This window comes from Urocampus carinirostris, chromosome 14, assembly GCF_059441175.1.
Source record: "Urocampus carinirostris isolate Australia breed hairy pipefish chromosome 14, RoL_Ucar_1.0, whole genome shotgun sequence".
Taxonomy (NCBI): Eukaryota; Metazoa; Chordata; class Actinopteri; order Syngnathiformes; family Syngnathidae; genus Urocampus; species Urocampus carinirostris.
Genome location: NC_142362.1, coordinates 32,284,269 through 32,310,889, shown reverse-complemented (window position 1 = coordinate 32,310,889; position 26,621 = coordinate 32,284,269). Strand labels below are relative to the sequence as shown.

At 40.7% G+C, this 26,621-nt stretch overlaps 1 protein-coding gene across 2 annotated transcripts in view; it reads left to right on the top strand.

Moving 5' to 3' along the window:
• Nucleotides 1-26,621, top strand: part of LOC148353195 (ATP-binding cassette sub-family C member 4-like) — a 118,057-nt gene that overhangs the window by 81,730 nt on the left and 9,706 nt on the right. The window contains exon 32 of one of the 2 annotated variants that reach the window (XM_088352497.1): nucleotides 14,253-14,308. The exons of the other annotated variant lie outside the window; for it this stretch is intronic. The gene's annotated coding sequence lies outside the window, so the exon portion shown is untranslated. Of the gene's footprint in view, nucleotides 1-14,252; nucleotides 14,309-26,621 lie in introns of those variants that run through there. 2 annotated transcript variants of the gene reach the window in all.

The window sequence follows — 26,621 nt, the reverse complement described above, 5'->3', positions numbered from 1 at the left end:
TGAAAACGTGTTTGTACGTGATTGCATTGAATGGGCTATTCAACAACAAAATTACATTGCTCTAATTCTAATGTCTAACGAGGGTGGTGCTCAAATTTCAACGAACCTGAGCCCTTCTTATTAATTAGACAGGATGCAAGAGGCTTTATTATTTTCTTACAAGTGGTATTAGTATGTAGCGTAAGGGGAGAAAATTACCAGGTACGGGAGGCAAGACATGAGACAGTGAGCCCTTTTTTTCTGATCCGGCAGGTAATGGCTCCAAACATAGATTCTCTATTTCATTATTTGATAAGGAGGCCTCTAATGAAAATATCAGCCTGCAGCAACGAGCGTCGAAGGTGGGCGGGAAAAGAAAAGTGGCTGGGAGGAGAACTGTGGCGGATGGCCAATTACTTCGTGACTTTGCTCTATTAAATCAAATGTAAAACACACCTAGTGGGCTAATGGAGGTCAACAGAGACGGTAACACGTCGGAACAGTGAGAGACAACGGAAGTGGCAATGTTTTTCAATAAAATACTGTCTCTAGCTTTTAGGATACGTTGTGTGAAATATATGCACACGTATAGATGGTCAATTATTTTTAACATCATAAATATGTAGAAATTTTAATGCTAAGCAATCTTAATTAATGATAATAATCACACCGTGTTTGTCATTATTTCGATTTCATGTTTGCTGCTGCTTCTATAGCAGTGCTAGGCAAGTTTATTCCTATTGACTTGAAAATAGCTTTGCAGTAAGCTTTGGGATGGATTCAAAAATGTTTAAACTGGTTAAGGGGTTGGGGTCTGAATACATTAACGGAATCAACTAGTTAAGCCCGGTGTATAAACATGGTGAAGCTGCATTTAGCTGTAAAGCTGCCAAAAATGGAAAACATGCAAACAGATCTTCATTGGATTTTGTGATTTCCCTTCAAATTATTTTCGGGATGTGTCTCTTTTGATAAGACATATGTTTATGTTTTTTTTAAATTGTATTTATTTATTTATTTTCATTAGTAAAGGGGTGAAGGCTTCCCTTAATGATTTTCACTTTTGATATTAGTAAACCAATTTTTAGGCAAGGTAACGATCAAGTGTTCACAAATGTTATATTTCTGGTTTCCATTCTTTTTTTTAAATTATTTTTAATATCACAACAATCCCAATATTTGCATTTGCCAGCATTAAACATGGATATATGATAATATCAAATTCACTTAAAGGGACATTGGGTATTATTTAGCATCTCCTAGTTCTTAAAAATCATTCATTCAAAAAAAAAAAAAAACAATATTCATTTGAATTTTAAGTATGAATACATCAACTATCAATTGTCTATACAATGGAACCTCGGTTCTCGACCATAATCCGTTCCAGAACCCTGTTCGAAAACCGATTTGGTCGATCACCGAAAATCGTTTTTGCCATTAAAAGTAATGTAAAATCATTTTAATCCGTTCCAACACCCTGAACACTTATCATGAACGTAAACATGAAGCTAACCCAGGCTAATCGTACGTTCGCGTTAGCGTAATCTTCCGTACGAAAGATTACGCTAACATGAACGTGTACAACTAAAAAAATCAGGTCGTTTACACGTCATTTAGCACCCAGGTCTCCACAAAAAGTGGTGAGCGGTTAAAGGATAAAGAAAAGAATTATGAATAGGATTTCTTACCTTTGTGGTGCTCAGCAGAAGCCATGCTGTATGTATAGCAAGATCGGAAACTCGCACACCTTCTTTATATTTTGCTATTATTTCTTTCTTAAATGCAATAGTTGTACGCTCTACCCTTCTTTTTTCACCTGTAGCAACTTTGCTGCTTGCACCGACCTTCTTCGGAGGCATAATTAGGGGCTAAAACACTCCGTTCACCGATATCTAAAGCGAAAGCAAAAAGAAGTGCGCGTGCACGTCATAACAGTTTTTCACGAGGGGTGGGGGCAATCTACACCCGTACGCCACTCAGCATCGCACCCTAGCGTACCGGCGTTCGAACTCCGATTTTTTGAACGAAAAGTGAAGCAAGAATTTCTCGAAATTTTGGGTCGAGAACCGATTTGTTCGAACTGAGAGCCGTTCGAAAACCGAGGTTCCACTGTACATTCAAATATACCTATAGTTCATTCACTTTTAGTGACTGTAGCTTTGGCCAGGAGGATTTGATGTCATCAGCTGGTTACCAAAATAATCAGGGACATTTGAAAGTACATTCTTTGGTCGCGAAATTTGTATTTATTTTACATAACATGAACATCACCTAAAGGGAGCTGACATGATTTTCTGCCGTCTTGCTGCTAATGGTACCCCCAAAGCTTTGTAAAAGGCCAGGCAAAAAAACTATTTGTGCATAAATGGTGCAGTTATATAATTTGTGTTCTTCCTTGTGCTTTATAGCACTCATTTTTGGTTGCACTACACAATAGTGATATTCAGTGGGTAACTACTACACATTGTCCCTTTAAATCTTTATGTACTTTTTCATTTAATAAATTAAATTACAGTAGTCATCCTCTGCACACCACAGGACAGAAGTGTAGCTATTTCATTAATTTAGCCTACTCATTATTTCCTTTTTTGGAAAGCTCCGAGCAGTTGCTCTTCTTGGATTCCAAAAAAAGAAGCGTACACATCACGTTGCGGCTGGGGCCGTTTCCATCGTATCCAAGGAGGCATCTCAAGTCTGAGTGATTGTCAGCAAACTAAACTATCTGTTCTGCTTCTTTAAACCACAGACCGCCGGGGCATAGCCAATACGGAGGCTAATCCATTCTTATGTCTTATAACCGACCTGGATTGCTTATGGAGGCATATTTGCTTAGGGCAGCCATGCAAATTATTACTTACTGCCCCGTAAGCTGATAACACAATGAGATCCCCATTAACGTTGAACAATGTATGTAAAACGAGGAGAGATGTGGCAAGTGATACCTTGAAGGGATGCTTAAATCGGCCGGCGCTAAAATATGCCTCATGCTGGCAAACTTCAAAGGTCGAGAGATGTTTATCCTCAGGATTGGAGGCTTCATAATAGTAATCTCCTGCGCACAGAGGCAGCTGCCAGGTGGAGGGTAGCACAGCGAATGTTGATGAAAGGAAATCATTACGGGGACCAGTGATACACAACTTTTCCAGCCAAGAGCTCTTAAAAGTTTGGAGTGCGGGTTGCGACCATTGGATAAAGCCAACGTAGGTCATATTGGAGAACAATAACCCTTGTTACCGTAAATTCAGGACTACAACCTGCTACTTTTTTCCCCATAATCTAAACACTGCAGCTTTAAATACTGTGTGGCTGTCAATCTCAATCAACTAGCGAAGCAGTCAATATTAATTAAATTTGCATTAACATATATGCAGGAAAGTGACAAAAAACCTTATACATAAATGAGTGGAATCTTTCTCAATGTGGCAGCATTGTATCTAGTGTATTTTTCTTATCGGGCCAAAAACTGTGACGTCATATTAATCAAGTCATGTTTATCTGTATAGTTCTTAATCACAAACATTATCAAAGGGCTAAACAGACCAACAGTACAACATTCCCCTAACTGAAACCTACATGAGGGAAAGGAAAAACTCAAAAACCTCAGGATGAGGAAAGCATCAACACACAATACACAGAAATCATCAAAATTGATCATATACATCATCGACTATAAATATAAGTTGGTTAACATCCCTCATACGATGTAGAATTTAAGTGTGTCTTAAGCATTGATTTAGCAGATTGTATCTCAGTGAGTATTCCACAGAACACTCTTGAACCTGCGAATTTCGTCTTGGCTCTAGGAATCATTACCAGGCATTTTCAGAGGAAAGGCTACTAGAAAACTATACTCTGCAATCAGTCACCAGCTGCCACACTAAAATATATAACCAGCCGACAGTACTTTTGGCTGAATGCTGCTTCAACTTAGGTTTTGGTCCTCACCCTAGAAACAGTCAACAAACAGCTGCGAGAGGACCTCAGGGGCCGCGAGGGATACTATATGGCCCATGACCGTTAAGACATTTAAAAACTAGTAAAAACACCTTGTAATTTATCCTGAAACCAGTGTCTGAAATAACGTCTGCCCGGACGCCCAGGGCCTGCACATTTTACGTTGTGCGTACAACTTACACAACATCTCTGCCATAGTAGCCGACAACTTTTTCAAGAAAAAAAAAATTGTTCGTTTTATTTTTCTATTTTTATTTTTTTTTCAAATCAAAGGTTTGCTTTATTTCGATTTCGAAATCTTCTTTCGGTTTGGAAATTTCGGAATCTTTGTTGGTTTGGCAATTTGCATACTCGGCAGCCAATCAGAAGCCTGCATCGAATAACTTTGTGCTTCCGGACATTCCCAAGCGTTATAAGGTACTGCATTTGCATATAATTTTCCAAAGTAGACGCACAGAGAACACAAGAAAAATCGATAAGTGGTTATGAATCAAGCCAAAACTTCAGCCACATAAGAAAGATTTTAAAGAAGCAAGCAAACGACATCGTGGAAAGAGGAATTCACATGGCTTGTAACAGACGACGCAACGCAAACATTGCATGAATGAAGATGAGTAAATACAGGTACATACTGATGGTAGATGGAAAACAGCGATGTCATATACATGCAATGAATGTTATAAGTAGATTTATAATAAACTTAATTTTAAAGTGTTGTTCTGTTATACATTCTGATTATCAATCCTTAATACTTTGCAACAATGTTTTTTTGTTTTTTTGGGGGCGGGCGCTTAGTCATCTTATTGTGTTTCAAGTTGTGAAAAATGGGGCAGGCAACTTTATGGCTTGGCCGGCAACTTTTCAGAGTTGTCTGCCCTGGTGTCCGATAACTTTTTGTCATGAGTTTCAGACACTGCTGAAACACACAGGCAGCCAATGCTGTGATTTTAAAATTGATATAATGTGATCCCCCTCCCAAGTGCTGATTTTAGATTACTGTTCAAGTTATCAACAGTAAAATCACAGGGTGCAGGTAAGATGTTGGCGGGAGTGCCCTTTAAAAGCTCTATAAAATTTGCAGCCACTTCAGGAGTACGGTATTGTTTCCTCAATGTTCTCACGGAGGCGACCTGGTTATTTAAAGTACTGATGTCAAAAAAAAACCTGACACAGCCAGGTGAACCACAGAGGACACACTTGCCCTCAAGCCATATGTAACAAGATTGAGGGTATGTCCTTAGTTTGGAAACAGCTGTGTGATGTGCTGTTTAAGATCAAGATTAAAAAAATCCCTGTGGTGTTGTCCGAATCTGCATTAAAGTCACCAGTTTTTAAAATTTGATCATTGGTGGAATGCAAAATTGATAAAAACTCTGATAAAAGTGATTGATACATGGGGAGGTCTGTAGAGTTAGACAGAATGGCGGGCCTGCTAAACCTAAACGCATGATGCTCAATAGCTAAAATTTGGTGTGCAGGCCTCATTGAGAAAAAAATGGTGCCATGATTAACAAGCCATGTTTCTGTTAAAAGAATCATTTCCAAGATTGACAAAGGAGTGTCTTAATCATGGCACAATGTGTTAATTCTCTCATTGTTTTAAAATATAAGAAAAATAAGTGAACAAGTTAATTTCTATGGCTGTTTAGGACTGTGGCTTTATTTCTGTTGCGTCTCCTACGCAGACTAAATTTGTATTTGTTAAAATTTGCGCATGCGGCTTTTTAAACAGGTCCGCTTTGTAGTCCAGAATTTACGGTAATTCCCTCCAGTCACCTGAGCGGAGAGCACGCCAAGCTTTGACAGGGTGTCTGTCACCTTCCTTGGCCTTTTGACTGTTATCTGATGACCCGCTTTAATTCGTGCGCCAAACAGGCCTGACGGACGCCAGTCCACATGCTCGCTAGCTTTTAAAGAGGTGGAAGTGCTGTTTATCGCCGATAGACCGGAGAGGAAGTGCCTCAGGGGCTAATTCAAAACCCTTTGCTTGTTGTCTTTGAGTCCCTTTCCCTTTTTCCCTCTGCACTGGTTGCCTGATAGGATTCATCTTAAAACTCCCCCTTTGTCCGGTCGACCGTGCGGTCAGCGTTTTTTGGGGGGGAGCTGATGACTTTGAACACTCGGTGAAAGAGATGAAGCCGAAGCACAAAGGCAAATTAAGGAGACTAAAACACTCGCTATTGTCCCATTGTTGAGGGTCACAAATCGTCAAGTAAAAGCAACACAGCGGTGGCTGAAATGTATTCGCCTCCGTTCCGTTGACCCCCTCTTTAATCCTCAACCCCTCCCTCCGTGCGCCTCTCTTTATATTCATTAGATTCATTATAGGCCACAAAGGATTGCCAACAAAACAGCTTGTGATTTTAGTTGAATTCGTCCCCCTCGGAGGCCTGCAGGGAAATTAAAGTAGGTGACTATCACTGAGGGAGGGGGGCAGGTTTGACACATCTGAAGCTTTCAGTGATGCTAATAGCCAAGCGTATCCAAAATACACAGGAGCTGACCTCAAACAGATTGTGGGGGTTCGGAGTCATTAGTTTGCAAATGAAGCGCGAGTACACGGGTTCAATGGCGGAATCATCCCACTCTCAACCTTTTGATTAGTGTTTGTAAACTCCCCCCGCTTCACTTTCCTCCTGTCACCCGCCCCCGCCGGAAATTAATAAAGCAGACATAGCGACACTTCTCCGAGCACCTGTTAAACAGAACACACTTAAGGCGGGAGTCAAATCGCAGCCGTGTTGAAATTGGTGTAAAATCTTCATTTAGATGACGTCCCCGGGGCCCGCTCATTACTTTAGATTTATATAGCATTAGTTCTGCCTAGCAAATGTGCCGCGCGCCATTCCACCTCAGTCGAATATGAAGAGGGTTGATAAAAAGGCGACAACAAATCCTCTCATTTGAGCAGCTCAAAAAATGCAAAACCTTTTAGGAGGTTCATTAATTCAACTTGTGGCGCGCGGCAAGTTCCGTGGCCTAGAGCGCCTGATGCTACGCGCTAGGAGACGGTTGATTGGAGAGAGAATTATACGACACCTGCAGATGTTCGCTTTTACGGCTTGTTATTGAGGTCATAAAAAGCTTGTCAAAATCTTCAACGGTGTCCTCGCTGAGGCACGAGTGGGTTACACTTGCTGCATATCAGGAGAAATATGGTACGCGCTTCCATTGCTTTCAATTCACATATTTATTTGCACGGCTCATCAGAAGAACAATCCATCCATCCATCCTTTATCTGCACCGCCTATTCTCAATAGGGTCGCGGGGGTGCTGGAGCCCATCCCAGCTATCTTCGGGCAGTGGGCAGGGGACACCCTGAACTGGTTGCCAGCCCATCGCAGGGCACACAGGGACAGACAATTTGCTCGCTCATTCACACCTAGGGACAATTTGGACCGACCAATTAACCTGACATGCATGTTTTTTGGAAAGTGGGAGGAAACCGGAGTACACGGAAGAAACCCACGCAAGCACGGGGAGAACATGCAAACTCAACACAGGGGGTTTGATCTCACGACCTCAGAACGGTGACGCACATGCGCTAATCACTGCGCCGCCGTGCTGCCCCAGAAGAACAATCATACCAAAAAAAAAAAAAAAACATGTACAAAAAACAATGACAAACAAGAAAAGTCAAGTCAAATTTATTTGTATAGTCCTTAATCACAAATTGTCTCAAAGGACTGCACTGGCCGCATTCCAGTCTCAAAGTCATGCAATCCTGCTGTTTACTGGCACAGCTCTGGCATTAAAAATGGCCGCCAAGCATAGCGAAGCTTTCTTTTCCATCGCCTATTCTCTTTTTTTGAAAGATTTTACTTTTGTTAACATATTAAAATACACGGAAGTATTAAATGTTGCTCATAGATGTGACAACAATTTGTCATGATTATCCATGTGATGCACCTGTGCCCACTCCTTTGGCGCCAACTGCCTCGGACTCTGATTGGCTCCCTGCCACTATTTAAACCCACATCTATCTGTCACCTGTTGTCAGTCGGTCTGCGAACCTCAGTTTACTCTAGGCAAGCTTTTCGACCCTGACTCACTCCTATTTTTGCTCCCGTCTGTTCCCCGGCTTCGACCCGTTTTTTTTTTATCTTGACCACGTCTACTCTCCACTCCCGGCCTTTGACTCGTTGCTGATCCCGACCACGTTTTTTGCATTCCCGCCACCGCCACCGCTCGCCACGGAAGTGCCACTTCCGCGTTCAGAGCGACCTGCTTCCCGCGACCAGCGATCACCGGATCGTGGGTGCGATCCTTCCCTTTCTCCCCAATAAAACTGAGAGAAACGTAACGCAAGTGGGTCCTGTGTCCGTTCTGGTCCTGACACAATAATAATTTTGTGATGATGAAAGGAAGAGAGACGTACAATACTCGTTTTGTAAAAATTTTGGAAGAGGCGGAACAGTGGACATTGCGGGCTCGGGTGAAAGCACAGATGAATAATTTGTGTTAAAAAAACAAACAAATAAGATGTCAGTAATGAAATGGATTATTGTGTGTCATTTGTTTACCTTTTCATATAGGTCATATATAATTAAAGATTCAAAATGGATAACAATACAATAATGCATTCATAGGAAGTTCTTTTTCTTGGTGGAGCTCAGTGACCAAATGTGCTTGAAACAGCGCCTGGTTTCAACTGTCTTCTGCCTTGAATAACAATGGGTGGTTATGCGTACTGACATCATAAGCAAATATGCCTCAATACTCATGCAAGGAAGGCAATGCCATTCGGCCTACTGCATTGATAAGCAACCAAGTGAACATCATCCCACTCCCATTCCCCAAGGCCACAGTCAAACTATTAAACTTACTAACAAAAACGACATCGGCACTCGTAAAAAAAACCTAGGCTACAGAGTCAAATTTTCGTCGTTTTTAGCAGCCTATCGGTGATACCGCTCGCAATCGAACATTGACCAATTTGTTATTTCTATACTTTTATTATCACAGTATTATGATTATTGCTAAAAAAATAACAAACACACAGTGACACATAAATTCTTTTGTAAAATTTTGGTATTCGAAGGACTCCTCTTCGAAGTGGCGAGAACAAAGCACGCTGTATTTGGTAGGCTCGAATCGATCCCGTTTCAATAGGACAAGCCAACTTTCAACACATCTGGCTTTTTTAGTGAAAAGGAACAAAAACGTATCCCCTTTTCTTTACACTCATTCTTGGTAGTGCAATTGGTACAGCCAAAAGCAGCGCAAAACCCCATGCCGCAAGAGAAAAACACGTGGCTCTCGTGTGCTGACTGCAGACGGCTTGTGAAGCATGCAACTGCGCAAAAAAACAGTATCACGTGACCCTGCGGCAAGCCCCATTGACCCCATTACACCATCCCCTGACCTGAAACCAACATGTGGGCAAGGAAAAACTCAAAAACTTTAACATAAGTAAGAAACCCTGAGAAGGACTCACACAAGAGGTAACTTCCCTTCCAGAATGACCAGGCTGCAGTCGATATTGAATTGGGTAACAGTACACAACAAAAACAATAAACGTAATATGTAATATAGGTCAAAAAGTCAAAGACAGCGACGCTTCCCATCTCATCCAGCTGGCCAATGCTGATGATGACATGCTTCAGGTCCAGGTGCTAGTACGATGGCTCACCCCAGTTCGTGTTTTTCCGTCATTCTGCCACCAGTCAGGAAGCCGTAAAGGACAGGAAAAGAAAAGTATAAGGTCGCCAACAATCATAAGCTTTAGAATACAAGTGCGTCTTAAGTAGATTCAAACACTTCCACTCAGGTTGTAAATCTTACTTCAGGTGGCTGAGCATTCCACAACACCAGGCCCTCGATGGAGAACTCTCGCGAGCCTGCAGATTTCTTCTTGGCTCTTGGAGTTACAAGTAGCATTTTCCGAGCAGAGGCTTCGAGCAGGAACATAGGGGGAAATTAAATCAGAGAGATAAGACAAGTCCATGCAAACTTTTCCATGTTAGCAACCAAACTTTAAAGTCACTTCTCAAACAAACGGGGAACCAGTGCAAGTTAGCCAAATGTATTGTCCTAGTCCAGGGGTCGGGAACCTTTTTGACTCAAAGAGCCATAAAAGCAAAAAATATTAATTTTATTTTGGGAAAGAGCCACACCATATATTATGAGACAAATTTACTAAATTGCTAAACCCGCGCCCAGACAAAAGCTTAGTCTTCAGCACATTTATTTTTGATGATTTGATAAAAATTATGAAAAGAGAATAATGCCAGAGCCCCTGTCCCAAAATCAACAAACATACCACTTTAAACTTGTCTCTTTCTTGCAATTACTCAAGATCGGTTAAACTCCTTTTGACCCTTTTTTTCATACATATTGGTTTCAAAACCAGATGCAAGCAGTTATTGCGTAAAAACGTCACAACATTCTGCAAATAGGGAGCCTGATGAGCTCACTTTTGGCGCAGACGGCGTAGGGCGAGAGATGGGAGGGAGTGCTTGCAATTTTTGCATAGCTCCACCCATCCCTCCCACTCACCCAATCAAATGACTAAGTTCTCTTCCGGTGTTTTGGCGTATTTACAGTTCTGTGGATTCACCATAAGGTATCTGAACACTAAACACAGATTATATAGTGAACTTTTATATAAAGGATTCTTTAGCGTTGTACAGCCAAAACGAGTTTTTTTCCCCCTTTTTTTGTGTGACACCTTGACTGTAAATTGTAGTGAAAAACATGCCCTATATATACTGCGAAGTAATTCTGTGTTATTTAGTTTTGGTTTGGCTTTGCATGTACCTGAATAGGATGGACACTTCAAGTTTTGAACAAGATGGAGAAATGTTGCACGCTATCGAATTTATCTCTGAGCCACAAATACTCATAGAAAGAGCCAAATATGGCTCGCGAGCCATAGGTTCCCGACCCCTGTCCTAGTCAAAAGTCTTGATGCTGCATCTTATACCAGCGGCAAACGTTTGATGCTAGACATCGGGAGACCAGAGAGCAATGCATTTCAGTGATCAAAATGAGAATTACTAAACGCATGATTTACAATCTCCGTATCTGATTTTGTCAGCACCGAGCAAATTCGAGAAAGGTGGAAAATAATCACAAATATTCTCAAGCCAAACATTCCGTACATTTAAGCCAAATACAGGGTAGAAATATAAAGTAAAAAAAAAAAGAATTTGACACATTTTTTTAGTTGTATAAATATACTTGGTGTAATTATTATGAGGAAGAGCTAATTGCCAGGAGTTTCCTCTGGCAAAAACAAACAATACTCTTGAGTTTGTTACCTGTCATCCTACCAAAGTCTAAAGAGTAGAGCTTGGCAATCCATCAATATGAAACTTTTAAGAACTGCAATAACCAAGGGATTACTGTACTTCTTTCTATATTTTGTTTGAATATATATTGTGATGATTTGAATGCATATTTCCTTTTTTTTTTAAAACATCTTAGAATAAATGTATTTATTAATTTATTCCAAAATCATCGATTAGAAAATGACTACATTATTAATTGAGGGTTGGAGTTCAACAGTTTAATTTAAATCATTTAAAGCTGGTTCTGATTATTAAACGATAGTTCCTTACTTTATAATCGTAGGATAACTATGTCATGTGTAGTTTGATGTTTTTTAAAACACGCTAGGACTTGTAACTTAAATGGACATTGTGTATTACTTAGCGCCTTCTGGTGGTAAAAATATTGTAATTATTTAAAAAAAACTGTAGAATTGAATAATAAGCAAAGATACATGAACTATGTTTAAAACAAGCCCTTTTTTTAAAAGTCATAGTTCGAGAAATATTTTTATATAACATGAGCCTCACCTAGAGAGACATGATTGTCCGTCATCTTGCTGCTACGTTTCCCGAAGACCAAAAAGCATTTAGCTAATGTGCTGGAGAAGTCGTGCAAGGCTTGGCAAGTAAATGACAAGCCAATGGTGCAGTTAGGTCACTTTGAGTCTCTGTCGTTAGTATTCTTCCTTGTGCTTTTTAGCATTCATTTTCAGTTGTACTACATAATACAGCAACATGTACTCATCAAATATTACACAGTGTCCCTTTAAGGATAAAATAAATTATTCTTGACTGAAAATTTTGCATAGGTTTTATTTGTTAATCCATAAAGTCTTATTTTGATAAATATGTTAGGTTGGTTTATTGTTTGAAAATGATTAGCCTAATATTCGTACGGACTGACACTTTGAGGTTTTTGAGCAATAATAGCCAATACTAAGGCCAAGTTAGTGTTGAAAGTGGTGCCAAAATTAGCCAATAAATACAATGTTGTAAGTTATGTTTTTGTTTCTTGGTACCAAAATAAACAGACAGAAAGTAATCAGTTATCGGTATGGGGCGAATACCGCAGATTTGGGCTTATAGTAAATACAATTATTATAATTTGCTACAATTTCATGTAATGAAAGGATTTTTGTGGTGTACAAGTATCCCCCAACTTTCAAACATATTTGTTTCCAAGAGGTTGTTTGTACTTGAGATTAAAATTAGACTTCTCTTTGTTGTCATTGATAACAACATAGTGAACATTGTTTACAACAAGAGTATGCATGGCGCTCTATGATAAACATGTAATAAAAACTTTAAAGAAAAAAATAAGAAAACATTTTAATGAGTCAGGATAAATTGACATAAATACTTAGAAGGTAGTGCTTGGAGATTCCAAGTCAAAAGTGTATTGTACCAATAGCGTAATGAAAAATAGTGCAATCACAGCAAAATTCCAAAATAGGTCGATAGATAATATATAAATATCCTTTTTCCATACATAGGCAAGATAAATACTTTTCAGTCTTGTACGCTTTTTTAGAAGTGGTGCCCGGGGTGAGAGCAGTCCTTTATAACGAAGTAACTGTAACTAATTACTATTTTTCAGTAACGTGCCCAACACAGGTGACAAGAAGGGAGCAACAGCCCCCCCATTGAGTTAGTCTGTTTCCGTGGCCAATTTGTTTTGTTCCCTTCCCTTTTCAATTTGTTTACATCTGGCCCCTACTGGAGAAGACAGTCCATTGATTTATTGTGCCCACTTCCTGAGAGCAGCGTTAGGGGCGTACGGTCTCCGTGCTGCCCCCCCTATTCCTGATATTGTGTCTTTGGGGGGTTGTCAAGCGTCCCGAGGACCTCACAAGACAAACGCAACAGGCTGTATGGAGGCCTCAATGTAGCCCCTTTTGAATAGTAAGCTCGGTGGGATGTTGACCTCCCAAAGAGAGATTTTTTTTTTCCAATTTATCCACCAGTGGTGGGCTGTCAGAGCATGCAAGACCTTCCTTACTGGCCCAAAAATATCTGAATTGTCATGTAAATGATATTTTATCCTTGACTACTATGTCTCTGAGGCATAACATCAGTGTCGATAAAGCTGTTGGTATATTCAATCAGGTTTTGAGTTAGGGAAGGAGGGCCTTCTAGAAGGCGTAAATAAACATCAGCGGTTTGACAAACTATAATTGGCTATCACAACAAAAAAGGTGATACAAATATCTCTGTGTCTACTGCTAAGGTTGAACTTACTCTTTCCAATCCTTAATCAAATAAAAGCAGAAGCCAGAAATCTGACAGGACCGGATCTGATTTCAGTATTAACTTGGACGGCAATAGAAAAGAACTTCTTGATGGAACTATAACATAGTGATAATCTGTACGAGTGAGTATTTGAAATCTTAAGAAAAAAAAGCAGGAAGCACTTTGTGGACGAATAAAAAGGATTTTTGATGAGTAAAATGTTGTTATACCCTTAAATAATAATGCAATCTTATGAGCTTATCATTGATGTTTTTTACCGTAGCTGTTGCTACAATAAATGATCTATAGCTATTAAATAGTTATTGGAATGATTCAGGCGTAGCATGACTGAGGACCTAGGTGTGAAATGCACGACCTGGCACTGATATCCACACATCGATTGTATTCACGTTTTATGACATTTCCTTTTGCAGATTGATATTCCTGAAGCACCTGTCTGAAAATGCACACAACAATCTCAAAGAGCAAAAGAATCATTTCCGACCGAAGTTGAAATGCTATTGTCACGCAGCCTTTAGCTTCCGCTCTGCTTCAAGATAAACAATTTCCCATGAATATACGGCCGGCGCAGACTATCGGACAATCGATGAAATCGGGACGCGTCCCGTACTGAGCCCATTGTAGTCCATTAAAAGAAATCCTTCCCTGTGGCAACCGTTTTGCTGCTTTCAAGTAGATAAAATTCCTTCCGAGAGGGATAAGAATGCATTTGGACAAAACTGCATTAAAGAGTAATGTTTGTCAGTGGCTTAGATAAAAACTTCACAAATCTTTTTTTTTTTTTCTTACCCTCAGAGGAAGCAGAAGCCGCAAACTGATTGGGTAGAGGGGGGGCTGCCTACAGGTAAGCAGGCCTCATTTCCAATCTGTGACAGCAATATGGGAGAACCGCGGTCACTCTATATATGGAAATCTCTGTCTTGAGGGCGAAATCAAATAAAATTAAATAAATAGAAAGAGGTGAGATTGGCACTTTAACCCCAGCCGCCCTCCTGAAAATATGTTTTAGTCCGACACATTATACTAGCGCGAATTATTTATCAAGATGATACAAGCCGGAGATTCCTCGAAAATAATAAGATGTTGAGGTGGCAGCTGGAATATGTTCCGCTCCGTCGAGCAGCGTCTATGAATGCTAGGAAATGAAGTAAATATGGCAAGCCGCGCCTGCGGAATGCGAAGGAGGCCTGATGCTTTAGTGGCAGCAACCAAACGGAATGGTTTTCCTTTTACGCGTCTCCTTTTGTTGTGTATAGGGCGGCATCGCATCCGAAATCGGAAATGCTTTAATGCATGATATTAAAATGGTAAAATGCGACACCATTGTCGGTCGGAAATTGATCTATTTCATCGAGAAGAGTACACATCTACAGAAAAGTGGTCAAATACAAAAAACATTTTCAAGTTTGTTTGAAAACCCAGGACTCTGCGCTGAGTTGTGCTGAAAATCCAAATGATGCAAAGTAGTAATCTGTTTACGATCAATACAGACGCTGCCCAACTTACAAACGAGATCCGGACGATCGTTCGTAAGTTGAATTTGTTCGTAAGTTGCTTCAGTGCTATATTTTGTATGTTTAAGGCTTGTATAAGTAACCTGTATTGTTTTGTCCTAAAAAAATAAACATTTTATAAATTAATATGTTCTATAAAGATAAATAAAGTTGAGTTTAATTTACTTTTAGAAAATGTGCTTCAAGAGGTCCTCCTCCGTGGCCAAGCGTTCCCACGATTTTCTCAACCGCATCAAGGTTTCTTATTCGACTTTAATTTCAAAAGAAACTGCTCGCCTCCTTTACACTTTACACCAACCATATTGAATGGATGTACGAGATATGAAACGATAAAAATGTCAAAGTTATTAGCACGCTGGAGATAGTATAGACATAGACAGTAAAGAATGTTTCCATATGAACTAGGAAGAGGAAGCAGATTTTTTTTTCTTCCAGGTGGATGCTGGGTGACCTCTCACAGCGCCACACGCCGGTAGTGGCGGAAAGAAGCACTACAGTAATGTTAAGGACTCGAAAGTGCGCACAATACAAAATCTAATTTACAGCATCCATCCATCCATCCATTATCTTCCGCTTATCCGGGGTCGGGTCGCGGGGGCAGCAGCCTTAAAAGGGAAGCTCAGACGTCCCTATCCCCAGCCACCTCCTCCAGCTCATCCAACGGGATCCCGAGGCGCTTCCAAGCCAGCCGAGAGACATAGTCTCTCCAGCGTGTCCTGGACTGCCCCCAGGGCCTCCTGTCGGTGGGACATTCCTGAGGATGGAGCCCAGGAGGCATCCTTATCAGATGCCCGAGCCACCTCAATGCGGAGGAGCAGTGGCTCTACACAGAGTCCCTCCCGGATGACTGAGCTTCTCACCTTATTCTAAGGGAAAACCCAGACATCCTGCGGAGGAAACTCATTTCGGCCACTTGTATCTGGGATTGTGTTCTTTCGGTCATGACCCAAAGTTCATGACCATAGGTGAGGGTAGGAACGTATATTGACCGGTAGATTGAGGGGTTTGCCTTTCGGCTCAGCTCCCTCTTCACCACGACGGACCGATACAGGGTCCGAATGACGACAGACTCTGCACTGACCCGTCTGTCGATCTCCCGTTCCATCCTACCTTCACTCGTGAAGAAGACCCCAAGATACCTGAACTCCTCCACTTGGGGCAAGATCTCATCCTCAACCTGGAGGGAGCATGCCACCCTTTTCCGGCTGAGTACCATGGTATCGGACTTAGAGATGCTGATCCTCATCTCGGCAGCTTCACACTCGGCTGCGAATCGCTCCAGCGGGAGCTGAAGATCACGGCCTGAGGAACTGAACAGCACCACGTCATCTGCAAAAAGCAGTGACGCAATGCTGAGGCCCCCAAACCGGACTCCATCCCCACCACGGCTGCGCCTAGAAATTCTGTCCATAAAAGTTATGAACAGAATCGTGACAAATGGCAGCCCTGGCGGAGTCCAACCCTCACGGGAACAAATCCGACTTGCTGCCGGCAATGCGGACCAGACTCTGGCACCGGGCATACAGGGGCCACACAGCCCGGATAGGACTGTGCGGTACCTCATACTCCCGAAGCACCCCACACAGGGCCTCCCGAGGAACACGGTTGAATGCCTTCTCCAAGTCCACAAAACCCATGAAGACTGGACAGGCAAACTCCCATGCACCCTCAAGGACCCTGCAGAGTGTGTAGAACTGGTCCAGTGTTCCACGCCCAGTACGAAAACCAGACTGTTCCTCCCGAATCCGAGATTCGACCTCCTGGCAGACCCTCCTCTCCAGTACCCCTGAATAGACCTTACCCGGGAGGCTGAGAAGTGTGATTCCCCTGTAGTTGGAACACACTCTCTGGTCCCCCTTCCTAAAAAGGGGAACCACCACCCGAGTCTGCCAGTCCAGAGGCGTTGTCCCTGATGTCCACGCGATGTTGCAGAGGCGTGTCAACCATGACACGCCCACAACATCCAGAGCCTTAATGAACTTCGGGCGGATCTCATCGACCCCCGGGGCTCTGCCGCCGAGGAGCTTTTTGACCACATCGGTGACTTCAACCCCAGAGATATGAGAGCCCAACTCCCCAGAGGAAGACGTGTCGGTGGGATTGAGGTCTTCGGAGTACTAACTTACAGCAGTTTCCAGATATTTTTTTACGTCCCGAAGGAATTTTTCGTACCAACCATTTTACGTAAGTCGAATGGTCATAAGTAGGGGACAGTCTGTACATCCAAAGTATTACATTTACCGTAAATTACGGTTAAAAGGCGCTCCATTTTTTCTATTTTTCAAACACTGCAGATTACAAAAAATTATGCGAATCAGATGGTCACGCGAACAAGTGCTGGGCCCATACTCAAAACAATAATCAATGTACTGTAAATACTTAAATTCAGAAACCTGTAGAATCACAACAGCCTGTACACATGCTGAACCATGCGGCTGATCTTAACTTATTCCATCCTTTGCCCACAAGACAGAGTGATATGAAAAAGACCAAGTACTGCTACTACTACATTAAAAAATATACATGCTGACACTAGTTATTATTTAAGAAGGTGTACTGGATATTGGACAGACAGTTATTAAACTGACAGTTTTTGGCCCGATAGGAAAAATATACTCCAAAATTAGTCACCTGACACTACTTGTTATACAGATTAAAAGCATTTACGTATAACTACTTTTTAATGTATATGTAGCAATAATTGGTCTCCCCTCTATTACTTTATCACGTGCGCAACGGATGGTAGAGCTTAAAATCAGCCCCATGGCTCAGCATGTGTACAGGCTGTTGTGATTGTACGAGCTTCTGAATTTTAGTCAGTACAGTATATTGAGTTTTGTTTTGAGACTGTTTTTTATCTCACTCCTGTGTACAGACGCTGCCCTACTTACGAACGAGATAGATTCCGGACGATCGTTCATGAGCTGATTTTGTTTGTAAGTTGCTTCAGTGCTATATTTTGTATGGAATCTATGTTTAAGGTTAAATAAGTATGTTTAAGGCTTGTATAAATAATATGCTCTATAACGAAAAATAAAGTTAGGTTTAACTTACTTTTGGAAGATGAGCTTCAAGAGTTAGGCGACTTCCTCCTCCGTGGTAGAAAGTGGCCTAAAAAAGTGATCCTACCATTTTCTCAACCGCATCAAGATTTCTTATTCCACCTTAATTTCAAAAGAAACGTCTCGCCTCTTCTTTACACTTTACACCAACCATATTAAAGGGATGCACGAGATATTAAACAATAAAAATGTCAAAGTTTAATGTAATAAATGGACGTGAATTACTTCATTTTGATGGTTGTTTAAGCCTGCGTCTTAAAATCCGGCGACGCTTGTTCCAAAATAAAGTTGTCTCTTCTTCAAACATGTGCTTTTAAACAGGTGTGTTCCGTAGTCTGGTATTTAATTTGATCATAATAAATTAGTTGTCGATTAATTCATTTATTTTTCTTTTATTCATAAAATCTTTAATATTTGTTATTATAATTTGTTGTTCGGATCACGCTAATCAAGTTGTTGGATATGTAAAACTAAAAGTGTATTTCTACTGTAGCTTGCTCCCCCCCCTGCCTCCCCAAGCCAATCCCTTTGTTCTGTTGTATTTCTTCCTCTCAGAACATCCCGGCACTTTTCAGGGCCCCCTTTGTTCTTTGTGAAGGGGTCTTTTATTTTGGACAGGGGGTGAAAAAAAACAACTTTCAATCTGAGACTGGCGCTTTGCCTTGATGCAGATCTTCATTAATCTCGGGGGCCAGCGCGGGCCCTTGGGCAGCCTGACGTTTTGATGGGAATTGAATTTGATGGCGTATTGTGACTTGTATGGAGGCCTACAATAGCCCCTGTTCCTTCCTGTGTCTGCGCACAATCGGAGAGACCCAATTAAATAATTTGGCACAATAAAGGCGCACAAAGGAGTGCGCAGGCACAAAGTGAGGGCTCCAACATTTGCATTCTACCTATTTCTGTATCATGTTAATTAATTTGCAGTTGGAACCACAAGGGAATTGTGTGTGTGGGGCCGCGTCACAATGGAAAACTCGTTTGAAAGCATGCGTGGTGACGCTCTGTATTCATGCGGCGCGCTAAATCGACTTTTTCCAATTGGACGATTCCACTCTACAGTAGATGATTAAAGCCAACTTATATTTATTATTTAACCCCTTAACGTTCCTGTAACATTTGCCTAAAATCCCAATCCAAGAGGTACCCAAAGTGAATTGAATGTAGTTTTTGAACCACTTAGAGAATATGGATTGGTTTGGTCTCTTTTGAAAGGTAACGCTCTGAAGTTTTGTCCCAAACTGAAACAATCATTGCAAGTGCTACTATCACTGAGTAAACTAAGTTGGAACACACAGAAATAGAAGGTTTTTTTTTCTCGCCTGAATTTGTGTTTGCAACTACACGCCTGCAAAATAGTGCAGCATGAGTTTCTTTGATGGAGAACAGCCGGGACAATAGCATGAAGCCTTACCTTGTCCCTGGTCAAATTTGATCACAATCTGCAAAACTAAATAGAGTATTTTACAAATATTTTTAAAGCTATATCAAAGCCTTTCTAAAAGGCATCTGGTGATGACCAGTTTACAGCTCTAAAACCTTTGCAACCATGTATTTTAGTTTTGCCAATTTTTAGGCATTGTGAAAGAATTGAAAATGTTTGACACTTTCTTTTCACAAGTCAATCGATGATTGTGCACACTTGCGCGTAATAATCGTGCGTAAAAATGGATCCCGGGTTTCATTTACGCTTGTTTGTTTTCGGCTCTGATTTGAACACACCCCGTAAATTGTATAAAATAACGTTAGAATTTCATTGGCTAACCAATGTGTCAATCAAGATTTCAATTGAATCGGTCACTATTGGCGTAAGATTTTTGAAAACAAAGGAGATCAAGTTTTTTTTTTTTTTCAATACAGGCCGTTATAGGTTTCCATAGGCTAAGGACCGTAAAAAAAAACCTTGCAATTGGCCGAGATTGGTGTCAATCAAAAGTTCAGAGGCTGTCTGCCATATCTGAAATCATCTTTTTAAAGGGGGAATTATGGAGCGAAACAAAATTATTACAACAAGGATCGTCAAACGATGCAGGAATGCTTTTAGTCATTTTCATTTTTTTGGAGTAAATATATTAGACTGTTGGATTCACTGGACCCTCGTGAATGTAACCAGACATTGTTTGTGGCTAATCGTTTCATGAGTGGAATCCTTTTACAATTTTGGGTGCGTTATTTCGGCTTTATAGTTTTCTGTTATGTTGTTTCAGACTGATCGAGATGTTTTTGGGATGAATAAATCTTGAATTCCAAGAGTTTGAGCTTTCCAATGATTTGTGGCATGACTTATTCCAGTGACTGCCGACATCAGGAAGACACAACTTTGTTAACCAACAGTCTGACGGCCCGCCGCTAGGCTTTTGGGACGTTAAAGGGTTAAAGGGAAACTTTAACATTTGACAACAAGATGGAAATGCATTTATAGTCCAAGTGAAAACAAGTGCTACAAATCACAAGGACGATTGCAAACTACGGAAACTACCAAGACACATGTTTTTTCTTCTCAATTTTTTACCCGCTTTTTTTATGTTTGTGGGTACCAGTAGCAGCATGCAGGGTTCGTACAGGTGCTTGAAAACATTTAAAAATGTATAATTTTAATGATAAGTTTTCGAGATTTGAAAAGAATTTTGGGTGAAGTGCTTGTAAATGCTTGGAATTGTTGCCATATTTCTGAACAAGTCTGCTTAAAAATGAAGCTAATGCTGCTTTCTGGTAGCTTAACTCTTCTATTGTATTTCTTCTTCCCTTATAATTAACAACAGCTGCCATTAGTTTTTATGGAACTGTCCTATGAAGAGTCATTCCCCCTCTACGGGTCTTGCCAAAGAGGACTCGTGCACACTAGACCTAAACAGGGCACTCTAAAATGTGTATTAGTGCAAGGATTACATATCCATTTAGTATAGGCCATGTCAAAAATATAACTTAGTGTTTCCCAGTGGTAAATTGTAATAGGAATAACTTCCTGCAACTGAAAATATATGCTAAATATTACAAATTTTTACCCAACACCTATATAGGGAGAGATTTGTCTTAAAAATATTTACAAACGAATTGTTCAGATCCACAAATATATTCGCAAGATCTAAAAACCATTCAGATTCAGATTCAGATTCAGATCTACTTTATTGTCATTCTAGTACACGTGTATACAGAACGAAATGTCGATGGATCATGTATTGATAGATAGATAGATAGATACTTTATTCATCCCCGAAGGGAAATTCACATTTCCAGCAGCATCCCTGAGCTGAGAACAATACAATAATAAAGCAAAAAGAACACAATATACAAATACCCAGTGTGACGTGCAAATGCCCACTGTAGCGTGTTATATACTGTAGAATAACTAAATGGTGCTACACAGAATACATATTGCAATAAGATTCGGTAATATGCAATGTAGGTGGTGTGGTTTACTGTGGGCTTTTACTCTGCCGGGTAGAGTTAAAGAGCCTCATGGCATGAGGAAGAAAAGATCTCTTCAGTCTGTCCGTAGTACAAGACAGTGACAGCAGTCTGTCGCTGAAACTGCTCTTCTGTCTGGAGATCATGCTGTGTAGTGGATGCGATGGATTGTCCATGATTGACCGCAGCTTTTTCAGTGCTCGTCTCTCAGCTACTGTTGTTAGGCTGTCCAGCTCTTTGCCCACAACAGAGCTCGCTTTCCTAGCCAGTTTATTGAGACGAGAGGCATCCTTCTTCTTGACGCTGCCTCCCCAACATGCTGCCGCATAGAAGAGGGCGCTTGCCACTAAATGCAATCGCAAAATTAAGAATCGTATATGTAAATCGCAGATATATTTGTGGCTCTGCAAAATGTATGATTCATGTTGGGTTTCTTCTTTTAATGGTACCTGAGAAATTGGAAAATTGGCTTTGAAATTTAATAAAACTTACTTGAATTTAGCCTTGGAAGAGGTGCGCGAATGCTGAGCAAGATAGAGGACAATTATGCCAGCTCTCTTTTGGTGAGTCTTATGTAAAATAAATGCTAATTCTTTACATTTTTGTACATTTTTTGTACAAAAAGGGGTTTCTGAATGGTTTTTTTTGTGATCCATTTTTTAAATGCTTATTATCATGTCTAAAATCAATTAAATTTAACTGACTGAAATAAAGATATCAAGATTTAATTTCTGGCCAAACAGCCCAGCTCTTGGAGCTAGCTAGCAACAAGCTTTGGCTGGCTAGCTAGTGCAACTTAAAGTGACACAGTGTAATATTAGACCGCTTGATGTTGATGTATTGCGTTGTAGAAATGAAAAGGAGTGCTACAAAGCAGAATAAAGAGCAGAAACTACGAAGACCCAAAGTGACCAAACTGCACCATTCTTTTCATTTTTTCTGACCAAATTTTCACAAAGTTTTTGTTTCTTTGGGGTACTCGTAACGGCAAGACGGCCAACAATCATGTCAGCTCCCTCTAAATGAGCCTCATGTTATCAGAAGTAAATACATATTTTTTGACCTTTTGATAAATGTCTATATTATAGTTCATGTATCCTTTGCTCATTATTCTTATTGATATCATTCTTCTGTTAACTACTTTTCGTACCATTAGGGGACGCCAAATAATAAGCAATGTCCCTTCACTGTGTAATATTTGACCAGTAGATGTTGCCGTAATGTGTAGTGCAACCGAAAATGAGTACTACGAAGCAAAAGGAAGATTACAAACTATGGGGACTCAATGTGACCAAACTTCACTGTTCTTTTCATTTTCCTGCTCAGCACTCACAAGGTTTTTGGGAGGACCCGTAGCAGCAAGACGGCAGACACTCATGTCAGCTCCCTTTAAATGAGCCTCATGTTATCTAAAATAAATGCATATTTTTGACCTGAGTGTAATTTTTAATGAATGTTTATATGATGATTCATGTATTTTTGCTTATTATTCAAATCAGTATTATAATTACTATTATTATTTGTTTTTAATGAATGACCTTTTTTACCAATAGGGGCGCTACATTATTCAAAATGTCCCTTTAAAGGGATATTGTGACCACTAGATGTTACTGTAAAGTGCAATCGAAAACCAGTCCTACAAAGCACAAGGAGGATTACAAACTATGGAGACTCAAAGTGGCCAAACTGTGCCATTTTTTTTGGTTCTTTTGGGTACCCATAGCAGCAAGATGGTGACACATTTTTGACTGAGAAGTTTTTTTTTAATGAATGTTTCAATTACAGCTCATGTATTTTTGCTTACTATTCAAATCCTTATTGATTTTATTTGCATTTAATGACTAGTAGGAGGCGCTAAATAATATACAATGTCCCTTTAAGTACCTCATCTGACTATCATTGCGGGATTTTATTTGGATTTTTTTTCTCATTTCTAAAATAGTTTAAGGGTGACTTGGAAAGCGAGGGTTGTATAAAAATGAATTTAACATCTGAAGACTGTCACAGTCACCTGCTCATTAAACCACAAAGAGCAAATTGCGCGCTCTATAAAGCGCTTTTATGGACGGCAATATGTCGGGATGAGTTTTTTTTTTCTTGACTGGCGAGTGGGTGGCTGATAAGCGGTGACAGGACCCATATGGGGGTGTCAGCGAACGGCTGGTGGGCTCTTTCGCGCTCCCTCCTGCTCCAACTGCTATAATTGAAAGAAATGAGCCATGGAGCTGACACATTAGCACCGTCCCATGAGATGCGACATACACACACACATAAATCCCCACTGTGTAAACCGGTGCTTCTGAACTGGTTTTACTTGAGGACCATTGTTAGGACTGTTACAAACAAACGTACTTACAGTGCATTGCCAAAGTATTGAAGTATTGGATTCTGACGTTTACCAGAATCTCCTGGAGGAGAATGTTTGGCCATCAGTTTGTGCCCTCAAACTCAAGTGCTTTTAGATCATGCCTCAGGACAATGATTCGAAACACGACAGCAAGTCCACTTCTAAACTGCTAAAAACAAAAACAAAAACAAGGGTTGTAGAGTGGCCAAGTCAAAGTCTGGATTTCAATCCAATTGAGATGCTGTGGTGTAACCTTAAACTGGTAATTCTTGCTAAAAAACCCTCCAATAGGGCATATTTTAAACAATTTTGCAAAGAAGAGTGGCCCATTATTCCGCCACAGTGTTGTGAGGGACTAATTACCAATTATCCTAAACATTTGATTTCTGTTATCACTGCTAAAGGTGGCCTAACTTGCTATTGTCATGATTACTAACTCTGATCACCTGGAACAATCATGTGGGCGCCTTCTGATTGGCTGGCACTTCGCTCTTAAGCGCGCTGCGCCCAAACCTCCTCGTCAGAGTGTACATTTGTAACTCTGTGTGACTCTCCTGATTTACGTTCGTCAAAGAACTCTGCTTACCTGTTTTTGCCTGCCTCCGATCCGACCTGTTTCCGTCCCACGCTTGGATCTCCTCTCCAGCCCCGGTAAACTCGATCTGCCTGTCTTCGGCACTCCGATTGGCCACTTGATCCGAAGCTATCTCTCCGGCTCGGCTGCTGACGTCTGACGGCCATCACGTCTCCCGCAAGCCCTGAACGCTTCCTTAAATAAAGAACTGAAACGAATGCTCTGGGGTTTCCTGGTCTGTTCTGGTCTCCTGATAGCTATTATATTTAGGGGGAAATTACTTTTTACAGAGGGCCTACGCACTCTCAATCGCTGGATACAGGAAGCAAAACTAGGAAGTTGGGGCTTACTCGATGCTGCCATGATTCTTACTAATCAGATGCTATAAACCCTTTGTGATAGTACAGTGGAACCTCGCTAGTTCGCGGTTCCACTTTTGCGGGTTCAGAGCTTCGGGAGTCTAAAAACTATACCTTACCTTCTCAATAAAAGCATTTATTGACTTGAGCAAGTGCGAACTTATGTCAACTGAGGACACGGTGTGGACACTCTTACTGTGAAGGGGAGGGGGGAGGCCCTGAGTTACCGCTTCGCTCACCACCCCCTCCTTCAACTCCTCCCACCTCACCCGCTTCTTCTGTGGCGCTGTTTATCATGGAGGAACTCAGCGACGCGACGCAAGTATATTCTCTTCTGTCACATTTCATCTCAAGTTTGACTTTATTATACCAAAAGCGAGCAGTTGTTGGTACTACCTAAACACGGCTAATTGTGTGTAGTTTCGTGTATTTGTTGTTAATGTCAGAAGGTAGCTCTTTCACTTTCATTAAAATGAACACAAACCATTTTTTTAACTGTTGTTTCCCAAAACGCTTCATAAATAGTCATCAAATATAGCAATTTCAACTGTTTTTATTTTCAATATGTAACCGGTAGTGTTAACAAGCGAAATAAGCTACGATTGCTGCATGTGGTTGAGAGCGGTTAATACAATCATACTGAATGGTTCGTAGTTGTTTCACCGCAGTCCTATTCCGTGTAAATTGATTATGTAAGACATGGCTACACTTGTGGGTCATGTTTTGGTACATTCAGTTCCAGTGTGAAGAGTTCTGGATGAGTCAACCAATAACTCCTTGCCATTATGCCAGCGATCACTTTGGTTTAATGGCGGGGGGTATACTGTATACCTGTATACGTTTTTCAAGCATTTTGAAGGGGCGCCGCTACTTCGCGGATTTTCAGTTTTTGCGGGTGGTCCCACTAAACGCGATAACCGAGGGATTACTGTATTTAAAAGTAAAGGAAAAAAATGTATTTTTTCCTTTTGGCCCCCAAGGTCAATGCTTCTGAAAAAATATTTATAATTTATGGGAATAAATGAGTGAATATTTTATTTAAATGTCAAACTATCCTTTTATTTATTTATTTGTAACTGGTTTTTAACAGGGGTTAAACTGCGCTACAGAAAGTGATACCATGTCCTGCCACGACAGCAGCGGTGAGAGACTTCACCCGCAGTGAGTTAATCAGCTCGCTGCCCTGCCGGCACCAGCGCTCATTCGCCATTTATCCTCACGTTCACGGCTCCCAGAGGGGTCGCCTGTCTGTGAGGTAGCACCTGCAGCTTTCCCGATGCTTGATTTAAAGGAACGCGTGATCCAGATTACCCCAGGCGGTGATAAGAACTTATTTGCACTCTAATGAGACAAACTAAGAGGTTCCCCATCCTATCATGCAGTGACCAGTCTCAAGCAATCCACCTTGCGTGTATAAATGACCGACGTGAAGGTGCCATTTCAATCAATGCTTTGCTCTAATCCTGACTCAGACAACATTTGGGTGCTTATTCAATAGACTACATAAGTAAATAAACGCACATTGCTGTCTGTGGACTGTAACAATAGCACATACATCAAGGGTCTTAAACTTTGCTAATGCATATTCTAAACTTGAGAGTACAGAAAAATGCTGTGATAGTTTCACGAGTGCGCTTTCAAAATGGTTTGCAAACATTTATTTACCAAAGAGGCGGAACATTGCAGGTTATAACGAGAAACAAACAAAAGTCAGTGGCAAATTTCCACCTTCACACCAGTCCTTTGTCCACACTCAATCCTGCATTGTTTGATCAGACTGAAGGCTTTCCTCCCAACAGTAAATCAGAACCGCTTATAATAATAATAATACATATATATATATATATATATATATATATATATATATATATATATATATATATATATATATATATATATA